This window comes from Pelophylax lessonae (assembly GCF_965119305.1).
Source record: "Pelophylax lessonae genome assembly, chromosome: 1".
Classification (NCBI taxonomy): Eukaryota; Metazoa; Chordata; class Amphibia; order Anura; family Ranidae; genus Pelophylax; species Pelophylax lessonae.
In genome coordinates, this window is record NC_138768.1 from 589,453,835 (window position 1) to 589,467,746 (window position 13,912).

The 13,912-nt window shown below is 41.9% G+C and overlaps 1 protein-coding gene across 3 annotated transcripts in view; it reads left to right on the forward strand.

The window, feature by feature from the left end:
- Positions 1–13,912, forward strand: part of BMPR1B (bone morphogenetic protein receptor type 1B) — a 690,971-nt gene that overhangs the window by 344,564 nt on the left and 332,495 nt on the right. For all 3 annotated transcript variants that reach the window (XM_082243647.1, XM_082243648.1, XM_082243649.1), the window contains exon 3: positions 13,630–13,700. The gene's annotated coding sequence lies outside the window, so the exon portion shown is untranslated. The remainder of the gene's footprint in view (positions 1–13,629; positions 13,701–13,912) is intronic.

Consider the following 13,912-nt stretch of genomic DNA (forward strand, 5'->3'; position numbering starts at 1 on the left):
ACTGCAGTATTGTGGCGGACAGATCGAACACCTAACTGACATTTTTGACACTTTTGGGGGGACCAGTGACATTACTACAGTAATCAGTTTTTAAAATGAGTGTTACTGTACTAATGACACTGGCAGGGAAGGGGTTAACCCAGGGGCGATCAAAGGGTTAAATGTGAGCCTAGGGGGTGTTTTCTAACTGTAAGGGGGTGGGCTTATGGAATCAACACAGAGACCTGTGTTCCTAAATGTTTACAAGAGCAGACCGCCGTTCTCTCTCCACAGGGAGCGATAGCGGGTGCCCGGCGGCAGTCGTGGCCACCAGCCCCACGGATCAGCTTCCCCACTGGCTAATGGGCATGCGTGCATGCCTCCGGCGGTGTGTGCATGCCCCTAGGATCGCTCCAGCAAACCGCCGTACAGGTACGGCGATTCGTGGGAACCTGCCGACCTGCCGCCGTATATCTGCGGTGGCTTGTCGGCAAGTGGTTAAACTTCAATTTTTTCAAACTAATTTAAACTTTTTCCTTTCTTTTTAACTTACCCTATTTCTATCTCAAGGGGGCTGATAATCCCCTTATGTGATTGCAAAGTGCAGGTGATAGATTTTCTTTAAGTAGACATCAGGGGTCTATTGCACTTTGTTGAAGCTCAGCGAGCCCAGATTCTGCATTATTATCTTCCATCTGGGCCATGCGTCCGTGGTTTTAGGCCTAGGCTGGGTTAACATATATGCGAATTGGATGCGTTTTTAACCGCATCCAATTCGCATAACATCTGAATATGACCTCATTCCATGGAGCCAATCCACACATGTGTGGGGCGGCTGCAGTGCCGTTTTGAAAAGGGTCCTGTGCATTTTTGGGTCTGGTTCAAGTTTGCACCTGAAAAACCCCCTCTCTCTCTCTCTGGCACCTACCTAAGAGGGTGTTACACAAATTTAAACTTTCTTAATCATTGCTGTTCCATCCCTATTACATTTAGAAAATGTCACCAATACTTCACCTGCCATGGCATCTAGCTTTGATTCTCATAAACATAAACATACTGCAAAGGTGTTTGCTCTTCATTCCCTACACGATTAACTTATTTACAAATCAATTACAAACTTATTTACAATTCATTGTCCCTAAACAGTTCAGACAGATCAATTTTGTCAAGAAATGGTCTACCCCTCCCAAGGTTGACTCTCTAGTGTCTTGCCTTAACAAGACACTGACCATTTCTGTTAAAAATACTAAAGTTAAATATAAAAGTTGAAAGCACATTCTCGGTCCATCTACTCCTTAGCCTTTCAATCTTGACTGACTTGTTCTAAATCTATTCGCAGGAATCAGGGGGATGCTGGTGGTGAACCTCACTTTATTGACTGCATTGACCAAATAACCATTGAGTCAAAAGTTATGTGCAGTGTGGTATTAGATGGTAGCTGTGTTGTATCCAGGCAACCCTTTCAGATTGGCAGAGCGAAATGGCTTAATTGTTAGTCAGCAGAGCAACAGCGTAGGAAGGTTTTGTTATGCCTACCAATCACAGAAAACCACCTTTTACCTCTTTACTTGATGAAATCAGGATGAGTACTCACCCATTTATGCATAATTACGGATCAGTGGCACAAGGTCAACACATTTCCATCCAGGGGCGGCTCCAGACCAATTATTTTGGGAGTGCTTTGAGAGTGCTAAAAGTATATGTGGGAGTGCTAATGTGGCACTGCCCACTGCGCTCTTGTGGGCATAGCCAAAAATGGGTGTGGACAAAGTTAGCGATGTCTTTGACAAAGATCAAGCCAGTAGTTTGCCTCCACGCCAGTTGTATGATTGCACGATTGACCTTTAACCTGGTGCCATGCCCCCTTGTGGCCAGGTCTACCCTTTGTCAGTCTTGGAGGATAAAGCCATGGAGGACTATGTTGCCAACTCAGTATCTCGAGGGTTCATGCGCAAGTCCCCGTCTTTTGCTGGTGCTTGCTTCTTCTTTGTGAAAAAGAAGAGTGGTGAACTGAGACCTTGTATCGATTATAGGGGTCTCAATCACATCACGATTAAGAACTCTTATCTAATTCCACTGATTACGGAATTATTTGACCGCCTTAAGGGAGCCATGGTTTTCACTAAGCTCGATTTGAGAGGGGCATACAATTTTGTGAGGATCAAGGAGGCGATGAACGGAAAACTGCGTTTAATACCAGACCCAGACATTATGAATACCTTGTAATGTCGTTTGGTCTCTGCATCGCTTCTACTGTTTTTCAGGAATTCATCAACAATGTCCTCCGAGATATGTTGCAGTAATGTGTGGTGGTTTATTTTGACGATATTCTCATATATTCAAAATCCTTAGAGAGCCACCATAGAGATGTCTCCTGTGTGCTACAGAGGTTGAGAGATGATAATCTGTATTGTAAGTTGGAGAAGTACGAGTTCCATTGTGAACAGGTTAAATTTCTGGGTTATGTGATTTCTACGGCCGATTTTTCGATGGACCCAGAGAAACTATCTGCAATTCTACAGTGGTCTCGACCCGTAGGTCTACGTCCGCTACAATGTTTTCTTGGCTTTGCCATTTATTATCAGAAATGTATTCGTAACTTCTCTTCTCTCGTCAAACCCCTAACTGATATTACGAGGAAGGATGGCAACCCACAGAATTGGTGCATCTGAGATTGTAGTTGGGGCTCTTCTGTCTCAAGGTCCTACCTCTGAGAACGCTATGCATCCTTGTGGCTTCTTTTCTAAGAAATTGTCTCCTGCAGAGTGCAATTGTGAGATTGGGGACAGAGAATTGCTAGCTACCATTTTAGCTCCTAAAGAATGGAGGCATCTCCTTGAGAGTACCAGTGTGCTGTTCCTCATTTTGACTGACCATAAGAATCTAACATTCTTGTCGGAGGCTAAGGGATTATCTTCCAGAAGGGCAAAATGGGCTCTTTTTTGTCAAGCTTCAATTACATAGTCTCATTCTTACCTGGTACTAAGAATGTAAGGGCTGATGCCTTGTCACAACAGTTTTCCTCCTCCTCCAAGATGGAGTCGGTTCCTACTCCTGTGTTACCTCTAGATCAAATTCTAGCCACTATTCGCACTAGTCTCACTTTTGAGTGACAGAATTCTTGCTGCTCAGATCCATTCTTCTCCTAAAAAACCTTGTGGCTGCTGCTTTGTCCCAGAGAAGCTCTGCACTGCTTTACTCCAGACATACCATTCCTCTAAGGAAGCTGGTCACCCTAGGAAGAATCAGCTTATATGATCTATTTCTCAACAGTTCTGGTGGCCTAGTCTCCGTGCTGATGTAACTGCTTTCGTAGCCGCTTATTCTGTGTGTGCTCAGAGAAAGACACCACAACACCTTCCAGTGGGCCTCCTACAACCCATACCCAATGGAGAGATGCCTTGGACCCACTTGTCAATGGATTTTATTGTGGAGTTACCTAACTCCCAGGGCAGCAACATGGGGACAAGGTGCTTTGGGGTTTGGGGGCAGAGCCCCCCCTTGCTCCAAAGCACCCCCCCTTATGTTGAGGACACGTGGCCTGGTATGGTTCAGAAAGGGGGGAGGCACTCGCTTGTCCCCTCCCTTTCCTGGATTTTGAAGGGGTGACCCCACACTGTATTTTTTCAGAATTTTCTATTGCTGGCATTCTTTTGTTTACATTTCAGCTTCCAGCTCCTGCCCACTCCTCAACAACTAGCTATTCTTCACACAGAATTTAAATTTTCAACCAATCCGAATCAGAATTGTTCCAAAAATTTGAAATTCATTAAAAAATTAATATATGAAACAAAATTAAAGGAATCTCCATGATATTTATTACTATTTCAATCAAATATTCTGATAAAGCTGAATCTCCAAATAATCAAAAATGTGTCCGAATTTAAATTAGGATCGAAACAAATTGCACATGTCTATTTTACTACCTTCCTTCATCTCAGAGACATTTTAGCATCTGTTGACATAAAGGATACGTACTTACACATTTCTATCTTTCCAGGTCACTAGCAATACAGTATTTTCACTTTGACATGGGAGACAATTGTCAGTTCAAGGCTCTTGCCATTAACCTTTCCACAGCACATAGAGTGTTGACAAAGGTCCTCACACCAGCTTTGGGACTTCATCTCAGTGGTATTCCAGTCATTGGATATCTGGATGATTTGTTGCTGCGTGAACAGAACTCTCTGACCTTAGACTCCAGTATGTCAATCACACTGCAGACCTTGAACAACATTGGATAGATCCTGAACATCAAGAATTCTTCTCATATTCTGTCACATCATTTTGCATTCTTTACCTTCTCCTGAATATTTTTCATACAAAGTTCTTTCTGTCCCCCAGTTGAAGTTGCAAAGTCAAGTTTTCAACTTTGATCTTCTCTGCTAGGACAGATAGTATCCACCTCCAAAACAGTTCTGTTTGCTCAGTTCCACTCCAGAACTTTGCAAAAAAACATCCTCATTGCGTGGGACAAGTCCAGTCCTATTTAGACAAGATGATTCAGTTACATCTCTGTTTTAATCATTATAGGAAGGGGGTGGGGGTTTACTTCCCTTATGTTGGAAAATTACCCTAATAGATGCCAGTCTTCTGGGTTGAGGTGGAGTTCTGGAAAATCTGTAGTTTGTCTTTGAAGGGATCAAAACTTCCAGTCAACATTGTGAAGCTGTGAGTGATTTGTCTGGTCCAGGTGTCTGCGCTGTTTGTTCTTTTTTTTATAGCAAAGCAGAACTAAACTCTGTCTATCAACATTGACTATTTTTATTCTTTATGCTACTAGCATTAATAAATAGATAGGAAAGTTTATTGTATTTACTTTATTTAAACAGTTTTTTTTTTAAATTTCTTCAGTTACTTCCTGGTTTCCAGGCCTAGGTAACATAATGTCATATACCTCAGGAGTCTTAAGGGGGGGGGGTGTGGAGTGGAAGAGGGGTTTTCTCAGCTAAGCACACACTTCTGCTTGCAGGCCTGGCCTAAGCGCATATAAATTCCAACAAGTAAATGCTGTATAATTCATCTCATCTGTCCATTGTCAAGACGCCCACAGCCAAAAATGCTAAAGGGTGTATTTCTCACCAAAATAGCATGGAGACATATATGAACAAGTGAGATTGCTTTGAATCTTGAAAGTGTATTAAATAGTGTTTCTGGTTTGTGATGCTCAGATCCAGTTTAGTTCTGCTTTAATGTCCTGTTACTTCTAATTCACAAATTCACACTTTCATTCAAGGTGTTGTTCGTTACTCCCCCTGTTCAGCCCCCCTCCAGCCCTGGAGATTAAACCTAGTATTGTCAGTGTTACAAAGATGCCTGTTTGAACTTATTCAGGACTTGATGTTGTTATCCTGTAAGGTGGCCTACTTTGTGGCCATTAAGCCAACCATAGACGATGCGATTTTCTTTCCTGCAACCACAGTCAGTGTTGATGGAGGAATCCCTCCCGCTGAGCTATTGTGTTCTCTTGGCAGGAGGGGGATGCAGGGAGCCTTTCCTGCTGGGAGAACACAGTTATTATTGCTAGAGTCTAGAGCAGCTGGCTATAAATGCATGTATAAATCCGGCATGCTGGTTGTACCCAAGTCGATCAATGGATCAATTTAGGTAAAAATGTAGATGGTTTGAATCTTGGCTGGTCCCCGCTTACCTGGCTGTGATTCGAACCAACCATCTATGGCCGGCTTTAGTTTAACTAGAAGGGCAGCGAATTATCTGCATTTTCCTGTAAATAGTCTTTTTTGATCTGACCTATTTGATTTGACCTTTTTACCCAAAGTGGTCTCTGATTTTCACCCTAATGAGTATTTTGTGTTCTGAATCAGTCCATCACAATGAGATCTCCCTCCACTTTTTGGATGTGATGAGGGCTGTTAAGGTTTGCCTCTTAGCCACTGCTTCTTGTAGGCAAATGGAGTTCCTTTTTGTTATTCCAGAGAGTCCCAAAAGAGGTTCTCCAGGTTCACCATCTCTAAGTGGATTGAACAAATTGTTGCACAGGCATAGGAGTTAAAATATAAAGTGCCTCCTTTTCCTGCTAAAGCCCATTGATTAGTGAAGTGAGTTCCCAAGGCTTTACATCATTGTGCCTCTGTGACTCAGATCTGCAGGGCTGAGATCTGGTCTTCACACATTTTCTTAAGCTGGGTACACACTATACGAATTGTGTTTGGTCCCTGAGGAACCAACGGAAATTCGCTATGTGAGGTGTCCTCCTTACTAGGGATGATCGAACTTTTCAAAAGTTTGTTTCGGCCAGAACATCTGAACTTCCCGAAAGTTCGGCCCAGATTTCAGAACCCCATTGAAATCAATGGGACCCGAACTTCAGTAATCAAGAAACACCATTTGGAAGCCCTAAAACCCAATAAATGCCCCTAAAAAGTGCCTAAGGTTCTGGGTCATGCCCCAGGGACTATTAATCACACAAAAAAAGTTCTTAAAAATTGTCATTTTTGATAGAGAGCCAATTATTGAAAAAAATTGAAAAAAAAAATTGAAAAAAAAAAATTCTTTGGATTTAGTGTCTGGGGGGGGGGGGGGGGTCTAAAAAGTGTACCTGTGAAGTTTTAGCTCTGTAGCATGTCCAGAACCATAAAAAAAGATTGTTTGTATTAGGTCACTTATAGAACAGGGATATGGCTCCGCTATTTTCACACCTTGCCGGTTTAGTAGCAAGCGTTTTTTTTGGGCATTTTTGGGGGGACTTTGGAGGCAGGCAAAACATCTGAACTTCTGTGTAGGGGTATATATACAGACACCCATGTCTGTATATATACACATATATAGGTGTGAAAATAGCAGAAATCTATGCTTGCGTTAATTAACACCAATATAGCTTCTCTCCTATAACACCTATATATGTGTATGTGTATAAATACATATAAGTGTGTGTGTATATATAACCCTATACAGAAGTTCAGATGTTTTGGCTGCCTCCAAAGACCCCCAAAAAAATGCCCAAAAAAAACGCCTGCAAGAACATACCTGGGAATTTTTTTTTGGCGCTGGCATTTTTTTGGGTGTCTTTGGAGGCAGGCAAAACATCTGAACTTCTGTGTAGGGGTATATATACATACACCCATGTCTGTATATATACACATACACATATATAGGTGTGAAAATAGCAGAAATCTATGCTTGCGCTAATTAACACCAATATAGCTTCTCTCCTATAACACCTATATACACACCTGGGCATTTTTTTTGGCGCGGGCATTTTTTTGGGCTTTTTTTGGGGTCTTTGGAGGCAGGCAAAACATCTGAACTTCTGTATAGGGTTATATATACAAACACACTTATATGTATTTATACACATATAGGTGTTATAGGAGAGATTAGCGCAAGCATAGATTTCTGCTATTTTCACACCTATATATGTGTATGTGTATATATACAGACATGGGTGTATGTATATATACCCCTACACAGAAGTTCAGATGTTTTGCCTGCCTCCAAAGACACCCAAAAAAAGGCTCTCAGCTGGTCAGTGAGAGCCTGTCTACTGCTATAACTACTGGTCTCCAAGCCTGACCCCTGAGGAGTTTTTCTAGTACAGGCAGTAAACTCCCCTAGAAGAGGAGAGGTCTATTTGCAAGGAGGGATGGGACTGTACTAGGGAACTGATTCATGCTGAAATAGTCAAATTTTTTAGCAAGTTCAGAGGGCACATAAAAACCCATTTATAGGAAGGAAAACCACTGCCCAGTACACCTTTATAATTCTTGAATTTTCTGTGCTTTTTCCTAAAGTAAGACCCTTTAGATACCATTTTTAGGACATTTTTTGGATTTCATTAAAATATTGATTGTTTTCTGAACATTTTTTGCAAATTTTTTCATTTAAATATATTGTTTGGGTCAATCAGTGAATAGCATAGTTACATAGTTACATAGTTAGTGAGGTTGAACAAAGACATCAGTCCATCAACCTATGATGTGTGTGTGTTTGCTTTTAACCGTACATTGTGTACCCCTGTATGTTGTGGTCTCCAAGGTGCCCATCTAATAGTTTTTTGAAACTATCAATGCTCCCAGCTGATACGACTGCTTGTGGAAGAGAATTCCACATCCTTACCGCTCTTACAGTGAAGAACCCCTTACACATTTTAAGGTTAAACCGCCTTTCCTCTAGTTTTAGTGAATGGCCGTGTCTTATTGTATCTCCTCTCTCTGAATAGTTTGTTCCTTATGCTAGGCTCGCCAGTACAGTATTTGTACATTGATATCATATCCCCCCTCAATCGTCTCTTCTCCAGAGAGAATAAGTTCAGTTCTTGTAGTCTTTCCTCATAGCTGATGTCCTCCATTCCCCTAATTATTTTTGTTGCCCTTCTCTGGACTCTTTCCAATTCCAGCACATCCTTCCTGAGGACCGGTGCCCAGAACTGGAAAGCATACTCCAAATGTGGCCGGACCAGAGTCTTGTAGAGCAGGAGAATAATCTCTTTATTTCTGGAGTGAATCCCCTTTTTTATACATCCCAGTATTCTGTTGGCTTTGCTTGCAGCGGCTTGGCATTGCATGCCACTGCCAAGACTGTTGTCTACCAGTACCCCCAGGTCCTTTTCCACCCTAGACTCACCCAGAGGTTCCCCCCCTAGCGAGTAGCTTGCTTTCTGGTTTCTGGCCCCCAAGTGCATTACTTTACATTTTTCAACATTAAACCTCATCTGCCATGTAGTTGCCCACACCGTTATTTTGTTCAGGTCCGCTTGTAAGGTTTCCACATCCTGCATAGAAGATATTGGCATGCTTAGTTTAGTATCATCCGCAAATACTGAGATTGTACTAGATATCCCCTCCTCTAGATCATTTATGAATAAATTAAACAGGATTGGTCCCAGGACAGAACCCTGGGGGACCCCACTTTCCACACCCGCCCAATCCGAGTACTCCCCATTAATCACCACCCTCTGTACTCTCCCCTGGAGCCAGTTCTCTATCCAGGTACTCACCTTATGGTCCATACCTACCTTCCTTAGTTTGTACAGTAAGCGTTTGTGGGGAACGGTGTCAAAGGCCTTTGCAAAGTCCAGATACACCACATCCACCGGCTTACCTTTATCTAGGTGGCAGCTCACTTCATCGTAAAAGGTTAATAGATTGGTTTGGCAAGAACGATTTTTCATGAATCCATGCTGATTACTACTAATAATACCATTTTCATTACTAAAGTCTTGTATGTGGTCCCTTAACATCCCCTCCAAAATCTTGCAGACTACAGATGTTAGGCTGACCGGCCTATAGTTACCCGGGATACATCTCGGCCCCTTTTTAAATATTGGTACCACGTTGGCTTTTTTCCAATCAGCTGGCACCATACCCGTCTGTAATCTATCCTTAAAGATCAAGAATAATGGTCTGGCAATCACCTGGCTGAGCTCTTTCAGAACCCTCGGGTGCAAGCCATCCGGTCCCGGTGATTTATTTATGTTAAGTTTCTCTAGTTTAGTTTTAAGTCTATCTTCTGTTAGCCATGGCGGTATTTCCTGAGGTGTGTTGTTTAGTTCGGCCTTACAAGCTGGGTTTGTGTAGCCCCCCGATTCTTTTGTGAAGACTGAAGAGAAGAAATTATTTAACACTTCCGCCTTTTCTCTGTCCTCAGTGGCCATATTTCCTTTGTCATCTTTTATGGGGCCAATGTGTTCTGGCCTCGCTTTCTTACTGTTTATATACTTATAAAACTTCTTGGGGTTCTTTTTACTCTCCTCCGCTATATGTCTCTCGTGTTCTATTTTAGCCGCCCTGATTTCATCTTTACATTTCTTATTACACTCTTTGTAATGCTTAAATGCTGCCAATGACCCCTCAGTCTTGTATTTTTTGAAGGCCTTTTCTTTATCACTAATATACATTTTTATGTTGGAGTTTAGCCACCCAGGGTTTAATTTTGCTCTTTTAAATTTATTTCCCTTTGGAATGCACTGGTCAATCCCTTTGTTAAGTATGCTCTTGAAGCACTCCGTGTTCTTTGTTCCCAGGGTTCTATCCCAATTGATATTTTCTAGCAGTGAGCGCAGTTTTGGGAAATTGGCTCTTTTGAAATTCAGCGTCTTAATATTACCCTTGTGCTTCCTATTACTGTAATAAATACTGAAACCTATTGACCTATGGTCACTGTTTCCTAAGTTCTCCTGTATTTCTATATTCTATATAAAAGAATAGCATATTCTTTTCTCCTTTACTAAATAAGCCTTTGGTGAAGTTAGTTGTGATTACTGCTTCTTGTGTACAGAATGAGCTAAGCTCATTGTACAAAATAAAATCTAGTTGCTCAACCTTCTTTTCAATCTACGTAATTTCTTTGTAAGAGCCTATCTGCATACAAATCAAGTGTATTAGTTAGGTAGGTCCCTAAGTTATAGTAATGGTAAATCAAATGGAGATTGTACAGAAATTTTACATTTAGATTGCAATGTGTATGGCTATCTGAGCAATATATGTAATATTCATTTTGCAAATTGTAAGTCATTTTAAAGGATAAACGTTTTTACCTTAACTGCTTGCCACCCACACTATAGCCTAAAGACAACCGCAGCCCGGGCTTCCAATGTTGGGACTTCCAATGGGCGGTGCATTCTGTGATCACCCAGTCATTCAGACTCAGCTGACAACAGATTGGGCCAATGACAACGGCTCTTTACTACGTGATTAGCTGTCAGACAATGACAGCTGTTCACAGGATGTAAACACAGGCCGGTTATCGGCTTTTCTCTCCTCATGCACACAGCTGGAGGAAAGAAGAAGAGAGACGATAACCGACTTGTGTTAGGGACATGTGTACTGATAATCAGTGCATTACAAACAGTGCCCACCAGTGCTGCCAATGTGTGCCCACCAGGGCTGCCAATCAGTGCCCACCAATGCTGCCAATCAGTGCCTACCAGTGCATCCTATCAGTGCCCATCAGTGCTACCTATCACTGTCTCCTCATCAATGTCACCTACCAGTACTGCCTATCAATGTCAACTCTCAGTGCCCATCAGTTTCACCTATCAGTGCTGCCTATCAGTGCATCCTCATCAGTGCCCACCAGTGCCGCCTCATCAGTGCCCATCAGTGCCACCTATTAGTGCCCATCATCGCTGCCTCATCAGTGTTTATCAGTGCACCTCATCAGTGCCCACCAGTGCAGCCTATCAGTGCCCATAAGTGCAGCCTCATCGGTGCACATTAGTAATGGAGAAAATGTACCTGTTTGCAAAAATTTATAACAATAAAAATGTTTTTTCTCTTACATCCTCTGATAGTCACCGCCCGTTCAGTTAGCCTTCACTAGTGGGTAATGGCGCCCTCTGCAGGAGCAAGCTAGGCAGTTTTAAATGTTAATAAAAAAACTTCTACACTTAGGCACCCCTCCAGGGGGCTGTCTCTTAGCCATTTTCATGATCCAGTTACCACTGTCCCTCAGTTTTATGCTGCCTAGCATCAGGGGTAGGCTAGGTTTACCTGCTGAGACCTAGTGTCTCAGTTTCTTTCTCTTTTTTCTTTAAAATTGATGTGATGGCATCCTCGGATGCTTCCTTTGGCCGCAAGGTTTTGAGTGTGGCGGTTGTTTGAAGAGACGTGTTTTTTTCTGTCTCTTCCTGGGGTATTTTTTGTTGTTCTGGGTTAGCTCCTGTTTTGAGCTTTGTTGCCCTGTTGGCTCAGTTGTTTTTTCTGGCCTGGTTGGTACGTTACCTTGTCGGTAGGTTGCCTCTTCCCACCCCTCACACCTGCACTGCTTTGGAACATCCCACTAGTGAAGGCTAACTGAACGGGCGGTGACTGTCAGAGGACATAAGAGAAAATAGAATTTTTGTAAGAACTTACCGTAAAATTATTTTCTCTGAGTCCTCTGACAGTCACCGCCCTCTGGTTCTTGGATCTTGGGGTTATTGCTTTCCTTTACTGCTTGCTACAAACTGAGGGACACTGGTAACTGGATCAGGATAATGGCTAAGGGACGGCCCCCTGGAGGTGTGCCTAAGTGTAGAAGTTTTTTTATTATCATTTAAAACTGCCTAGCTTGCTCCTGCAGAGGGTGCCATTACCCACTAGTGAAGGCTAACTAAATGGGCGGCGACTGTCAGAGGACGTAAGAGAAAATAATTTTATGGTAAGTTCTTACAAAAATTCTATTTTTTTTTTTTCAAAATTTTCTGACTATTTTCATTCATTTAGCAAAAAAATAGAAAAACCCAGTGGTGATTAAATAGCAGCAAAAGAAAGCTCTATTTTTGTGAAAAAAAATGATAAAAGTTTCATATGGGTCATTAAAAGTGTGACAGCGCTGAAAGCTGTAAATTGGCCTGGGCAGGAAGGGGGTAAAAGTGCCCAGTAGACAAGTGGTTAATGTATTCTCTCCAAGATTAATCCTCCAGAACCCCCTACATACCTACCCAAAGCCTGATCTTGATGCAGCGCTGTGCTTGAGAGCAGCATCACTGCTCTCTCTCTCTCTTCATCTTGTAAGGAGGGAGCAGGGGATGGGGGGCCGAGCCACGTGATTTGTGTGTCTATAGACACACAGAGTCTGGCTGAGGAGCGAGCCCACACATCTGTTACTATAGCAAGTGCTTGCTATGGGGGCAGACACTGAAAACGAGGAGTTGACAGTGCTAGCAGAGAAACCCCCAAAAAAAGGGGGTTGCACAGAGCAGATGATTACAACATTTTAATTATTTTGATTAAAAAAGCGTAACCTTTAGTAATGCTTTAATATAGTATCAATAATCTTTTTTTTTAATGAAAGCGTTTTTTGGAAAATCAAAAACAAATATTTTCCTATATACCTTTATATGATTTGAAAATATATATGGTGATTCAGCAGGATTTAATCTTTCTAAATATCAGAATTAATGAATACATTCTTTGTGCTGCACAAAAATATTAAAATTGTAGATTAGAATAATTAGAATAGTAGAAGTTGTTTTGTATGAAGTGGTTTGGCAGAATGAAAAGCAGAGCCTCATGCCACCTGTTCAAGTAAAGTAGCAAAGTCATCTTGTACTGGCATTATATACAATTTATAGAGCATGTGTTGGAAAATACCAGACTAGACTTCTATTTTATTTTAAACTAAAATCTGGAACATTACCTCTAGTGGGCAAGTTGCCCAGCTCCCCTTAAGCCCTCCCAGTTCACTGCATGGGTACCAAAGGACAGCAATGGAAAACAAATGCTATTCATTCGCCTAAGACTGTAGGTTTTAGGCAGCGTGGGAGGCAAAGCAGTATACCATGTTCTGACATCTGCTGTTCTGTGCAAGTGATATTTGCACTAAAGGTTGATTCAGTTGTTTCCCTTTAAAAGGTGAGCATGCATGTTTCATTCCTTCTCCTGATTTGGGCCCCTGGAAAGGCATACAGCATCTGTATAGCTGGCAGTGAAATGGTATTTCCAGGCAGGCACTCTGTTGGAGGATCGTGAGCCAATCCACTGCTTTGTCTGAGCAGCTGAGAACTTCATCTGAGTATTACCATGGTGTACGGTAACACAGACCTGTTCCATGAGCAAGTAAAGTACTGAGCAAGTGTTAGGGTCAATATTTATAGACCGCTACACTGCAGCTTAGGAGACTCACAGAAATCAGCAAGTGGCTGACTAAAGATCTTCAGCAAGAACCTCCGATGGTTCTGATTTTCCCTTTTTTTATTGTAATCTTCAGGTTTTGGCTTTCGTTGTTGAATTCAAGACGGTTCTGCTGCAGGCAATGAGAAGAGGAGCGTGAATTATATTGTAAGTGACCTCTTGTCTTAATTGTGCCTAGTCAGTGCAGCAGGTGTCCTGCTAAAATGTCAGTGTTACAATACAGATATTATGCCCTGCCATTATAACCCATTTACTGTATTTTTTTAATTCATTTTTCATAACCAAATTGCCTAAAAAGCACATAAAAATACATGTATATGTAAAACATGTGTGTGTATATATATATATATATACATATA